The sequence below is a fragment of the Anopheles arabiensis genome, chromosome 3 (assembly GCF_016920715.1).
Source record: "Anopheles arabiensis isolate DONGOLA chromosome 3, AaraD3, whole genome shotgun sequence".
Lineage (NCBI taxonomy): Eukaryota > Metazoa > Arthropoda > Insecta > Diptera > Culicidae > Anopheles > Anopheles arabiensis.
Window position 1 is genome coordinate 8,131,226 of NC_053518.1, and position 14,119 is coordinate 8,145,344.

Here is a 14,119-nt window from a genome sequence, read left to right on the forward strand (position 1 = left end):
TGGGCGTGTTGGGTTGGCCGGGTAAGGAGGAAGTTGTTTGCTGAATGCTAAATATGTCGTCCTCCCCGGCTGTGCTAAACTTCTCAGATTACTTTCAGATCATAACGATAATAATTACGATGAAGATCATGACGATGATAACGAGCCGTAGTTGACGATGATCTCGCATCATACCGTTCTGTGTCGTTAAGCTACATTTTAGTAGACAATTTGGACGACTTTTCCGTAGGTTTGGTAGGGTGTAGGTGCCATCTTCACTGACCGGAATATGGAAGAAAGGGCAGCAGCAGGGAACACAAGGGAAAGGGCGCAGGGAAATCTGGCTTTTATGACCCAAATTGATGCTTTCCAGTTAATGAAAAGTCCAATATTGACTCTGGTGACAGCTTGCCGGCATGATGCTGCCGGCAATGTGCTGCCGTGTGGCTCGGTAAAGTGATGAGTAAACGTTGATGAGACAGTTGGGTTGCGTTGATGGATATACCTGCCGGAGCAAAAGGGGTATGGCGTGTGGATTTGGGCAAGGAAACTTCCTCCTCCCGGCGACAACATGAACCACCTGCTCGTTTGAACACAAGCACTGGACTGTGGTACTTCTGGAGCGCATTTCATCTCCATTGTGGGTCCGTTTCGGGTTGAGCGAACAAAGCGAACGAGGAATAATGATTTAATAAATGAAAACATCAACTTTACTGGAATTGCAATTGAAACTGGTAACGATGCGGCAACATTGGGCGTGTTGGGGTACATTGTAGGTATCAGTCGCAATTGTTCAAATCCCTCTCTAGAAAAAAGGCCCCATTTCCCGCCCATTGCAATATGCCAAAGTCCTTCAATCCTGTCCTGTTGAATTATTAATTTTTGCACCGCATTGAGCCCGTGTTGTATGAAAACACACACACAGTTTAATTAAGCCGCGAGCAACGAGCATCGATTACAGGGGGAGCTTGGGAATCGTTTGGATGCTCGTAGCGTTGCAGCACGTTAAATGCAGCGCGCGCTGTGGGCAAATGATGCATTTTCATTGTTTGTGCAGGCAAGCACAGACCCCCCAGTACACAAATGGGGCGCAAAATGAATGATTAAAGGATGGAAAGGAAATCACTGTGTGTGCTGCGGTAGCTGGAGCTTATGTTCGACGTCTATGGGGATTGGGTAGGGAAAGGAGTGCGATAAAGAGCACGTTTATTTGTAATAAATGGCGGAAGGATATTGGTTCGGTTGAAGAAGATGGGCGAAAAATAATATGCTCGTTATGAATGGAAAACAAGATTTATAATGGCTTGGGGTTTAATATTGTATGTGATAGCGGGGGTACATGTTACGTGATAATTTTGGGGCAGTTTAACATGCTCGTTACGTGGTTTACATCATGTGAAGAATGAAGTATTTTATTTAAAATACTTCGAGAGGCTATGGCAAAATAATGCATCGATTTAAGCACAATATTCAATGTTGCATAACAAGTATGTTTGATGTAAATCACTGTAATGAAACCTTTTTCTGGAAATCTTTAAAACTTGTAACTTCAAACTCCGTCAAAAACACCAAAAGAACGTTGAAAGATGATGAAACTCTTTCGCTGCAAACAAGAGTTGTTACGCATCCAGCCGAAAGGTCAGCCCATTTAATGGTGTGGATGGGAAAATGCTTTCAAAACAAAGCCCTCTGTACAGCCATTAAAGTTTAAGTTCGCGCACGGCCATTGGGCAAATTTAACAGCCCCCGGGCACAGTGAAATCATAAACCCAGCCGGGAAGTCACTTTGCGGAAACCGAACGGGTCCGCGATCATAATCTTTAATCCATTAGCTTCCGTGTTTCCAGCAGAAGCTTTGCTACCCGCTTCGGTGGCCAAGTTTTCTTCTGCTGGCCACCACCCCCTCTCCGACATAAAAGCCACTCTTCAACATTGACTGGCGTCCGTTTTGCTGCTTCCGCGGGACACGTCGCTGCCCGGCAGGGACACAGGTTTCGGAGGTCCGGAGGTGTTCGCCAAAATGACATCATAAAAAAGTCACAACCAATCCACTTTCTCCCGGAAACTAGTGAAGCGTGCAAGGAAAATCGCGCGCGTGTGTGTGTGTGTGGAAGGCGAGAAAAATGGGTAGCCAGCTTCCGGGGGCAGAATTTCGAACCGGAGCGAGAGAGCGTGCGACATGTGCATGTGCGCTGATTTTTATTCTCGGAAGAACAGGGTGCTCACACATGAAAATGGTGTTCTTACCAAAAAAAAAAAAGGAACTCTCCAGCCCGGACAGACTTGGAGCTAGTAGTAGACAGAGTATTTGACTAGAAAGGAAGGGAGAGAAAAGACTGCGAAACCATCCACTTGGCTATATCCACTTGAATGATCAGATTTAGAGCACACAGCATTCCTTCCGGGAAGCTGAAGAAGCGCCAAGGAGACTCGCTACGCCACAAGGATGCAACAGCGGAAAAGCTTCCGAGATAAAATCGCGTGGAAAATAAACTTTGACTTATGAGTTTCATGTTCATCCTATTTTTGCAGCGCGCGTTCGGTTGCAGCGCAGCCAGCTAGGGAGACGGAGCTATCCAGACAGAAAAGAAGCGGTTTGTGGTTACGGAAAATAGCAGAAGAAAGAGCAGAGCAACATCCACTCGCCAAAATTTGGGCAGTACGACCCAACGAGAGAAGGCACCGTTCGGTGCTGGAAGGTAAGACAGTTTAGTGAATAATGCTGGCAGCCCGGCTTAGCGAGAGATGAGGCACGCAAAAACTTTTACAACCCCACCACACTGATTACAGCATGTAGCCGCTTTTGCTTGGTGCTCGTTTTAAATACAGTGAGCGGAAGAGGGCACTCGTAGTGGAACACCGAGGGAAGGGACGCGTAAGAATAGACACCAAAAAGGATGGTGTGTCCCTTTCTTCCGACGGTTGGTTGTAGTTTCCACGAATTGCACGGCACAGCGTTTCCCCCTAGCAAACGCTGTTTTGGGTCCAAGCGATGGGAGTTTTTGGACCGGCGATAACTAAAAACTTTGCCCCGTTACTTAAGCCATGGGTCGATGGGTGTGTGGTGGGGTCCCTCGGCGTGAAGCGCACTTAATCTCGGGAGGAGCGAGCGAGCGTGTGGCGAAGCGCAGAGTATGCAAATAAATTAATTAATTTGTGTACGCTAACATGGTAGCTAATTTATCGCAGACGCGCGTGCATTTGCGTCGTGTGGAGGGATTAGGAGCCGTGGAGCCGGAATAGGAGAATCTGTTGCAGTTTTATGGGGCCACAGTGTGTGCCGGAAAAGTGCAATTGAATTTAGTAGCTAGTGTGCAAGTTGTTCGGGATGTTTTAAGTTCAAAATTCAAAATCACGAGCAATAATAGCTTTTCGTCTTTTTAGTGTTGTCTTACAATATGTATTGAATTACAAAACTTTTGTCACATACTGTAAGAAAAAACTCACTTAGATGAGTTTTTCACTTTGCACTCAACACTCTGCTGCAAGCGTATGTACGGCAGGCCCCTTCTACCAAGCAGCCCGGCAAAAGCCGATTATTCAACGTTCGTTACAATATTTGTAATAAATTTCCCTCGGCCACGGGCAGCAAGACACACCGCTGCTGCAAGTGGGAGTTAGCTCGTAATCACTTGCCAAAAAGTAGATAAGTAAGTGGATTGGGTTTAAAAATTCAATTACGCCACTACGCTGGGGTGTGATTTCCTCCAGGGAGTGTCCCTTCTACTCCCACTGGAGCCCTCCGGATGCAAAAGGGTCATGCAAGCACCGAGTGACACAGGGAGGAAAAAAAGGAAGATATCATTTGTCCCTGTGTGTGTGTTGTTTTCCCTGTTATCATGCGGCCCACCCGTTTCGCCACCGCGATGACACTTGACACGTGTGGTTGTGAATTAAAAACAAATTTGCAGCTCTCTGCGTTCTTTCGCACGAGGCATCGAGGGCGACACACTCCTTCCACCCCGTGATACCATAAATTATCGATGCAAACAAAGTTTCGAATTCGTTGCGCGTTTGCGTAAGGAAAAAGCGGGAGCAAAGCATGACAAGGAAGATGCTGCGAGCGTTTCGGTAGGATTTACTGCTAAGCGAGGCTCCCTTTTTTGTTTTGCTAGCATTGCTCCGTGCCCTTCAAATCATGCCTTTCGTCAGGCCTTGCTCAAATAGGATCGAAACGAAAAATCACCCTCCGTTTCGAGGAGGAGGCTTCTGCCTGCCCACGCTGGCACAATTTCCCTGCCAGCCAATCTTTATCAAATTATCTGCGCCAATAAAAAAAAAGACGGAAAATCAAATGGAGAGAAGGAAAACAGATAAAACCATCGCACGCGAAGAATAAATCTGTAGCAGCGTCGGGTGAGATACGCTGTTACGCACGGTATGGAATGTGGGAATGGGCCGTGTATTAGGGATTTGTAGAGGGGTTTTTATTTCGATCTGCTCCCTGCAGTAGCGTAGTAGGCGCACGATTAGGAACGAAACAACAAAAAGTAAAGAGCACTTTCACCGCGCAATGTGACGTGACGCACTTGAGCGCTCGGGTGTACACCGACGGAGCGGCGTTATTGCGCGGGGCCGATGGCAAATAGGCTCGCGATTCTGTGCCGTGGGGCAGAGTAGACCAAACAAAAAAAAAAGGTACAAAAGTTTTGTCGTCATATTTCCCCAACGGTTAGATTTGCGTCGCGTTGTAATGGTATCGTGCTACTGCAATCAATAGCTGTTTATAACTTTCCTACTTTCACCCAGGGCGTGCGGAAGATATGCACGTTCGGGACGTTTCGCTTTCGTTCGCGGCATAGAGGGATGGTGAAAAATTTTGTCAACGCTTTGGTTTGGAGGGGGTGAAAAGTATGAAGCCAGTGGATGAGAGAGGAAAAATGAAAATAAAACAGCTCAATATTTGAAGTGTTTTATGGGTAGATATGGATTTGAACTGGGTGGAGGTTTTATAAGGTTGTTCGAAAGGTTAAGACTCTTGAAAACGGAATGGTAAGAGTTTAGAGGAAATCGATCGTCTATTGTTATGTAAAATCGTGCGCTTTTTATAAGCACATGAATTTATTGATAGTTAATCATGCAGTATTTTAATAAATGTGGTAGATATGACTTGGAATGAATTTAAAGGAAAAAATCAATATAACACATAATTGAGCGTAGAATAATGAAAAGCTGAACCTCTTTTTCGATTGATTTATTGATTTCCAGTCAAAACTGTACCCATGTCATAAGCTTGTTTTCGCATCAATTTGAGAAACAGAAAAAATAAGAATTAAAGCAATGAAGATTCTTTATGAATATCATTTTGTAACACCCGCACCACCCGTGAATCATGTTGACGCCCTCCTCGACAGTGTGGATGAAAAATAGGGGGAAAAATAGCTAGAACATAGTGAAAGGCAAAATGACGCTCTTTGTCTTTGGGTTGTCCGCAGCGCATTCGCGTGCCTTCCCACCCTGCACTGTCTAGGACAATGTATATGGAATTTCTTTCCAGTGTAATAAAAATAAATCGTCACAAACCAACCACCCGGCTTGGTGGTGAAATATCCAACGTTGCCAGTGGCACGAACTGGACCGAAGAATTGGGGATTGGGGATGGCGGGGACACAACTTTTCCGATAAATCGCTTTCCCGCTTTTCATCAATACACATTTCTTGCGCCTGAACGCGCCTGAACGCCGGTGGTGCGACTGCCGAGGCGAAGGGGTCTGGAAATCTCCGGAACAACGGAGGACGGCAGCACGTTTGGAATAAAAAGTCATGCTGGTAGACGAAAAGGGTATGGGGGATTTACGTTTTGTGACGATGGAGACGATTGTTTTTTTCTTCTCTTTCTCTCTCTCGTTCTTCTTGTTATTGTCAAGAATGCTCTATTGCATGGGAAGGAACCGTTCGGAACGCACACACAGCGAGAGGGGGCGCACACTGCGAAAGGTAATAGATTATGCACGATTCTGCCCTTGTCCTTGTCAATGCTTTGCGCGACAGGGACACGGGGAATGAATAATTTTTGGAATGGAGCTGACGGAAGAAAAAGGAAAAATGGAACAAATACAAATCGCATACTTCCGCCAATGGTGGTGGTGGTGGAAATTTGTTATCCAGGAGTGTTGGGCTGGCCGGGGGGAAGAATTTGTTTGGTGGCTATTTTTCGGGTTTGGGTTCGGCAGTGGGTGACGAAATCATATTTTGGCTCCTGCTCCGGTGCGTATCGCATCGCGGCGCATGATTTATGTGGGCGATGAATCGGCTTTTCCGGGGCAAAGAATGTTTGCATTGTTTGGGAGCGGTGTGCCGTAGCGTCGCAGGAAAAAATACTTCTGCTTGTGCCGATATTCGATGGCACTCGGTGTGAAGAAAATATTTTAATTGGCATTCTCTGATATTGTTGTTGCTCGTTTGTGAAATGCTATGCAGTGTTTGGGGCATGCTGTAAAAATATGAAACTTTTCGAAAGAATTAACTGCCGCGCACGTTATGGAGACGCCCAGTTTCTCACGACTAATGTTAAAAATCAGTTTAAAAAAAACCTTAAAACAAATTGTAATAGTGTTATATTTTCTAGCTTCAAATTAAGCTTTAAAAGTTACGTTTGATAAGATTCTTCATCGTTGAAAAAAGGTAAAACAAATTTTTAAAAATCAATCTTTTATTGTGATTGCATACATTCAGGCGCTTAAATTCATGTTGATTCTAAGCAAACGGAGGCGTGTGTTTCGGAACGTACTTTGCTACAAGAAAGCCTGTACCAAAACCCCCGCACGCACGTGTATCGCCAGGCAACAGGGTAAAGTTAAATTTGCGCATCAAGAAACAGCATAACGAGAGCGTACTTGCCACGTTTTCCGGCCGAACTTTGAACGACTGTTGGGAAAGCTGTTGAGCCGTTCTGCGCATTGCCTCTTTGGGATTGCACTTTTAGGCAATTTTTCTTGCCGGCTGTGCCTGGTTTCGGTATGCCATTTGGAACTTTTCCACTCACCGGAACGCATCTTACGGGCGCGAGGCTGCAAAGTTGAGCCGAAGCGTTATGACGACTTTGGGTGTGAGCTAGATTTAACCGAAAATAGGGAAAACATCAAAGCACGACGAAGAAGCGGGCTGTTTGAGAAGGGATGCGGTAACGGCGTCGTTCTTTAGGCAAAAGTCGTAAAGTTGTTCTTTGCTGAAATGTAACAAAATTGCCTCCTGTTGCTGTACGCAGGGCAGTTTGGGTAGGCCACTTTTTTTGCAAAACGTAAACTTTATCGACACCATTCAAATGTAGGTATGATATGATGGTATGTGTGTAGAGCTTTCACCTCGTATGTTAACTGTTACGTCATGCGCGAGTTGTCAGCGATGAATAGAATAACGTCACAGAGAGAGGCGAGCAACCACTTTTTCTGGCTTGCCACTTTTACCACACAACGTCGAGAGTATGTTTTAGCGCTTTGTGAAACGGTACCCACCCTCCACCTCCCGTTGCAAAATGGTTGCATCAAAAGCACCCGGTTTAAAGATAAGTTCGGTAAACACCCGAACAATGGTGGTCTTTTGTTTACGATAAACAATAAACTACCTCGGCACACCCTTCCCAGCGGCCTTACGGATAGGCGGCTCACAACGGACTCCGTTTATCCCCTTTTGTGGTTCGTTATTAACGGGCCGCCTCAGACAACATAGGTGATAAGCGCCGGTATGACAGCAGCGGGATCGGCATGATGAAAGCCAAATAAGCACTTGATCCTCTCGGTTGCACATGATGCACACGCTCTGCCCTGGCAGAAGTTGATTACGAGGCGGCGCATCATCATCGTCATCACCGTCATCCCCGGCTACGGGCGGTGGGGGAGGGTGCAGTGAAGCTTGGCACGATGTGCCGGCGCTCATTCCGACGTAATCACAGCCAGGCAAAATGGCTTTGTATGTGTGCGTGTGTGTGTGCATGAGAGGCTGTGTTCTCCGTGTGGCAAAGTGTGCGAAAGCGTTTACCTCTTTTAATCCACTTACCGGCAAGTAAGCGTAGATAATTATAATTATCATCCCGCTTTATTTACATTCTACTCATTGACACACATTATCTGCATCGGATCCGGTACCATTTGAAGTGTGCCTATACGTGTGTGTGTGTGTATGCTCTTGAACGGTGCAGCAGGCTTTGGCGGGAAGAAGCAATCCATTGAAGATGGGAAATTCGTCTGCAGCATCGGGGCCGTCTGCCGCAAGGTAAGGGCTTTTGATTCAATTAGAATTGCAAGGCAATGGGAATTAAATTTTGGGTTCTGCCATTGCGTCCCGGAGCTCTCTTTAATCAGACCGCTGGAACAGCCGGGATGACAATGGAAACGACATTGTTTGGGTGCAATTTGCAGCCCGGACAAGTGAATGGTCCAAATTGGAGTCTGAGGGAGGACGCGATTGTGTGCCTGCAAGGGTTGTAGGTTTATTGGAGCACGGTCCTGGGCAAGAAATTGCCTTCATCACGTATGAGATTTAATTGAGATGTATTGGAGAAGGACCAGGAACGATGCAGAGCACCGGCAATCGTACCGTTGGGACTTTTAATCCTCTGCTGTAAAGGAGAAAGTGAGCTGAAAGGTAGTTTTCACGTTTTTGTAATCCCCATGTTCGACTTGGAGTTGTTGGTCGTTGCGGAAGGACTCTGCTGCCATTGTGGCCGTACGGAAAAGATATACACACACACACACTTACAAACCTCTCAACCAGCTCTTAACTTTCGATCTACGACTAACGAGCTTGGTAAGCTGCTGCAGGAGGAGGACGAAAGAGATCCGGAAACAAATCGGTGAAGTTTGAAGAAGAGTAAGTATCTGCCGAGCGCTCCAGAAGAAGCGTGTGGACCTTGTTGTGGTACTTACGATGTTGGTGGGAACGGGGAGTAGGGGGCATTGACTGCTGGCAGCTCATTTATTATCGACGCACACAATGAGTTTCTAGCCGGCATCCCCAGATCACACTTTAAGGTGCAGGAGACTGTAATTAATAATTGCTTCACACAAAAGCCCCCGTCCGCTTGGTGCGAGGTTCGGTCTTGTGGTGGTGAAGGCGATGCTCAAGATATTGGGATGAAACAGTAGATGGGAGGTTTGGGTGTATTTGGATGTTTGAGAAATGATTTAAGTACCATTTGGTAGGGCTGCGGCAAGACACACACCGACACAGTGGATGAATGTTTGATGTCGTGCGGGACATATTGATTCGGTGCTTGGGTAGTTCGGCGAAATCCGACAGGTGTGGTCGTGACATAAATATTGTCTCTTTGGCTGATTTAATGGACTGTGCATTGAGTTAGTTTGTATCTACAGCTACTTCAGTTACATAGATCCTACACTTCATTGTGTGAAGTGGGAGCTTAAACGAGAGCTTCCTGGAAACACGACACAATGCGCTACTGTAAGACTTACGACTTCCCCATCAAGCTGCTAGAGCATGACATTGGCTCACTGTGCAGAGCAAGTCCGGTTGTCGAAGGAGGAAAGGACAGTTTTACAGCCCGTATGAGTGCCCCAGTGATGAGTGTGCGTTGAAATGAAGCGATAATTAATGAACGACTTAAACGGGACAACCGCTGCCAATAGATGTGGAATTAAGGCTCGCTTAATGTCCCAGCATGCCCTCGGCGCGGCCGTGTCGCTCTTCGTTATTTATATTACTTTAAAATGCGAAGCGAAACGAAAAAAAAAAATCCTCACTTGGCGAAGCTAAATTGAAAGGCTATTATTTATGAGCGTTTGTGTGCGGCGACAGTACTTTACGGGGCGGCCGCGAGACTTAGGACACTGGTCCGGCTGCGCATTGCAAGCACCATCGACTCGAGTGCTCTCGAGTGTCCATGTGTCCTGGCGATTATTTACTATCGGTAGCGCGGTGTTTCGCTTCGCCTGCGACGCTATTTCGCATACAATTACCAGACCCCATCAGCCCATTAATTCATCATAATTGCTCCCGGGAAACCTGAGGATGCATCTAATTACAGTGGAAGCCCTTTCTGTGGGTCGCGCCCTTCTCGTGGTGGCTCGGGTTGGGCGAGGTACCCCTTTTTACGCCGAAGGTTTACTGTTTTGTTACAGTGAAACATGACCAACCATAAAATCACGTCCGAGCGATAAATATCGTCGCTTAATTTTGAACCCTGTGCAACGTGGAAGCGCAACTCTGCTGAGATGGCCTTGGCTGTGTGGTGGGTTGGAGGTTACTACGATTCATTTGGTACTATCGTTAAGATTTGGTTGGTTGTGGTTCCTGCTTCCCCGGAAGTGAACCTCTGTTGAGCTAGCAAAATCTCTCGCGAATGGCGATGAATAATTTTGCTATTTTACAATTACATTGATGAAAACCTTATCAAATAGCAACTGCAACTGTGTCAGAACGGTGGGCAAAGAGAATCTGTAACCGTGGTTAAAAGCATTGTCCAAATGCGCATCACAATCTTTTCTTTTTAAATTCATTTTTCTGAGTAAAAAAAGAATGAATGCTCCTGGGAATTGGCGTGTGGAATTTTAATAAATATTACAATGACACGTAACAAAAAAGGTAAAAGATTCCATTGCTGCAGGCTGTGTGTGCGTGGATCTGTACGAAGCGGGAACCATGAAGGAGGCTGCGATGAAGCTGGCAATTAATTACATTGCATGAATATAATCTGCTGCGCGTTTTTTACTTGCTCGCACCCAAACGGGACGCCCCATTGTTTGGATGATAATGCGGGCTGGGAACTACGAGCTGCGTCCGCGATTTGAAGCCTTTCATTTCGGTTGTCTTTCTTTCGGGCCGGAGCCACTTGTGATTGTTTGTCCTTTTGAGGTTTGGGATTGGTGTGGTTGTTTGGCGTGCAAATTTTACGCTTTGTGGCAGCATCGTGTTGTTGCGTGTGCCGGCGTTTTGCCGCGCTGTTATTATATTAACTTTAATCGCGTTTAATGTAACTGGCTGGGAACGCGAGCAAGTGGTGCTGCTTTTTGTTAAATTTAATTGTGCTAAACTGGCAATTATCATTAGCGGAATGAGACCGCACATAACGAGTGATGTAATAATAGTGAGCGATAATTTTCCGATGATATTTTTCAACGCCGGGTGGTTTTTTTTTCTGCCACATCACGCCTAGAACGGGACGCCCGGAACGCCTGAAGGTATGCAACCCGTGGGGCGAAGGAAATTTATTTTATGCATAATCATAATTCATTTTTCACGCGAGCTCTCTCTCTCACACACACACCGCCTTGTACACGCCTTTCAGTGGGCGCCTTCAGTACGCCGGTGGAAATCGACCGTAATCAGTTCGCTCGGCGGTATGGTCCGGACACAAAAAAGGCAGGCTCTCCCGCACCAGTGTTAGACCCGAAAGGAGAGTAATGGTGCTGATTGTTATTATGATGATGATGAACGTTAATAACGTTCGCGACCGATGGTGGCAAATGGTGAGGATGCGTTTTTTTTCTTATGTGTCGCTGTTGTTGGTTCCCTCATTTTCTGCCTTCGTTGTGTTCGAAATTTGTTCGACCACAGCCTAAGAGGATTGCCAACTAGCTACCAAAAATACTACCAAAATAAAAAAAGGGAAAGGAAGACGAGCACATTACGCGAAGAATTAGCAGCAGCGGGACAGTCCCGAGATTCTCCTTCCTGAAGCTGATGGAGAGGCAGCGAAAAAAAAAAGAACACCAAACCCCACGAGAAAAGCGCCTCATGGTTGGGTGCGGCTGGTTTTTTTTTTCTTTATCACTAGTCTCCGTCAGGTGATGTCGTCTCGAGGGATCTTGCGACCGGAAAAGAGGGAGAAATCCTTGCCGGAAATTGGTGCCCTACCTCTTTGGGCGGGAAACAAATGGATCCGTTTCCTGCTTTCGGTTGCTGTTCGGTTTTTGTATAATTTCTTGCACGCCTTTTCGTACTCGTGGCGGATCCTTTTTCCTGCCGTGCACTCTGCTGGTAATGATGTTCGGAGGGAGGGGAGGGAGGGAAATGTTTTGACCAGAGTGTATGTTTTTTTTCGTTACCTACACTACCCTTGCTCCTTTTTCAGTCAGTCGTAATGAAATTGATATTAATTATGTTAGGATTACGAAAATTGAAATCACCCAATCCAGTTGAATGTTCGATGGGGGAAGGTTCAAGAAGGGGATGACGTACGTGCAAGAAGAGATAATTTTCTTGGTTTGTGTGCTTGCTGGGATGGTAATGGAAGGTGAAAGGTATTTGAATATAAATGAGCTGTGTCACAATGTTCGTAATATTTGTAATTTAATATGTTCCTTAAACAGTAATATGGTAATGAAATTTACTATGAAAAAGCAAACCTGAAATAAGGTTCAGTTGAGTGTTTAATAATTAGGTTAAAACATATCAGAGCATTTAAACCTGGATAACAGATTTATTTAATAGCAAAATGGTTACTGTTTTGTACATTTTATACTCCTAAAAGTATGCATTCCGCTGCACAAATAATTTGTTTTTAACCTGTTTAAACCTAACATTAGGTTTCTACAAGCTTTCAATATTATGTTGTATAATTTCTCTAAAAAAAGTAAAATCGAGAAACTGTCTTTGCCGTCGCGGTAAAGTGTTAGTGAGCTGATCCGGAAGCATTAAGACTCCGCCCACTCGAAGCTCCGTTTGAAGTGTTGTCCTATTTCCGGGATTAAACGCTTCATCACCAGTGAATCGACAAACCGGTCTATAAAGTGCTACCAAACGCCACCACACCTCATCATTTTATGTTCCAAATTGTTTCCAGTACGATAAAGATAAACTGTTGCAGGTGATTAAACTGTAATAAATGCGCCACGGGTATATATGAGCACCTTCCAGGAGCTGTTACTGCCTTTAGTGAAACCGCAAGTTTCGCAAGCGTTTTATTATCCTGGGATGTAGATTTCCCAGCGGGCAAAGTGTGCGCTACAGTTCTACGAACCATCAACATCGCGGAAAGAAAAGGGGTTACCTTAAATCTGATTAGTGTTTCAAAGCATTTAAATAACGTGGGCGAAAAGGGCTCGATTGAAACACGCTGCGGGAAGAGCCGTTTCATAACGTGGCTTGGGGTTTGGAGATAGAACTTTTGGAACCGGTTTTTGGGCTTGGGTTTTTCGGGGAAATGAAAACCTTGCGCCCGTTCGCAGTTCGGTTACCATTCAAAGCATCCAACATAGAAGGTGATAATATCGTCGATGGCCATGATGATGATGATGACACTGGTGATGAGTTGGTTCGTCGTAAATGTGAACGTAAAATGTGAAGCCCACCGTACCGTGCCAAACCGCACGTCACCGCTGAGGAACGTTTCATGAGCGCGTCCTTGACTTTCGCGCTTGTCACAACCGGGGGCCCTGCGTGATGAGCCCACCCACAGGCGGCATCCGTGCAACGGATGGCTTTCTAATTACTTTAAAAGTTTTGTGAAATTTTATCCTGTCATTGATTACGGAGGGGCTTAACATAAACCGGGATCACCCGGGTTGTTGTTAGCGTACGTTTTTTGTTTTGCGGAAGACGGGGTTTTGCACGATATAATGATGGAAGAGGAGTAGCGAAGTTGTTGCCAGCCGATGGGAGAAAATTTCCACAGGATTAAATCTCTATTTCGTGGAGTTTCGGATGGTGTCTGTGTGTGTGTGTGTGTGAGTGGGGCACGGGTTTTTGGTTACTTGTTTTTCTATACAGAGCATTATAATTACTTGCAGTGTTCTCTGTTATTATCCGGAATAGGATGCATCAAGTGCTCGGATTTCCATCCGCGGGTTGCAGCAGCGCTGCGGAAGAGAAAAGGAGATAGAGAAAATTAAGCTGTCTGCTGCAACCGGGCATGATGCATGCATGTAAATGAAACGCGTGGGAAGCATAATGATGTTAAGCGTAAGTGCATCAATCCTGTACGTGCCTGGCATGGATACTGGCGAGCTTTAGTTTTCGCGCAGAATTTGGAAGTAATAGTTTTTGCAACAAAGTTTCGGGGAAGAACTGGGAGAAATCTGCTGTTCTGCAGGCAAGGATTAGAAACAATGTGTGTACGATGTAGACACACGGCAAAGAACAATGTGTACGAGGTTAAAGGTAGGCATATTTTATAATCGCAAATACAACAATCAAAAATATAAATGAATATAATTTTATGAAATTAAGGCCTGCATTGTAAAAC

The 14,119-nt window shown here is 45.5% G+C and overlaps 1 protein-coding gene across 2 annotated transcripts in view; it reads left to right on the forward strand.

Annotated features, from left to right (window-relative positions):
- Positions 1-14,119, forward strand: part of LOC120902963 — a 53,351-nt gene that overhangs the window by 19,596 nt on the left and 19,636 nt on the right. The window contains exon 2 of one of the 2 annotated variants that reach the window (XM_040312075.1): positions 2,512-2,678. The exons of the other annotated variant lie outside the window; for it this stretch is intronic. The gene's annotated coding sequence lies outside the window, so the exon portion shown is untranslated. The remainder of the gene's footprint in view (positions 1-2,511; positions 2,679-14,119) is intronic. 2 annotated transcript variants of the gene reach the window in all.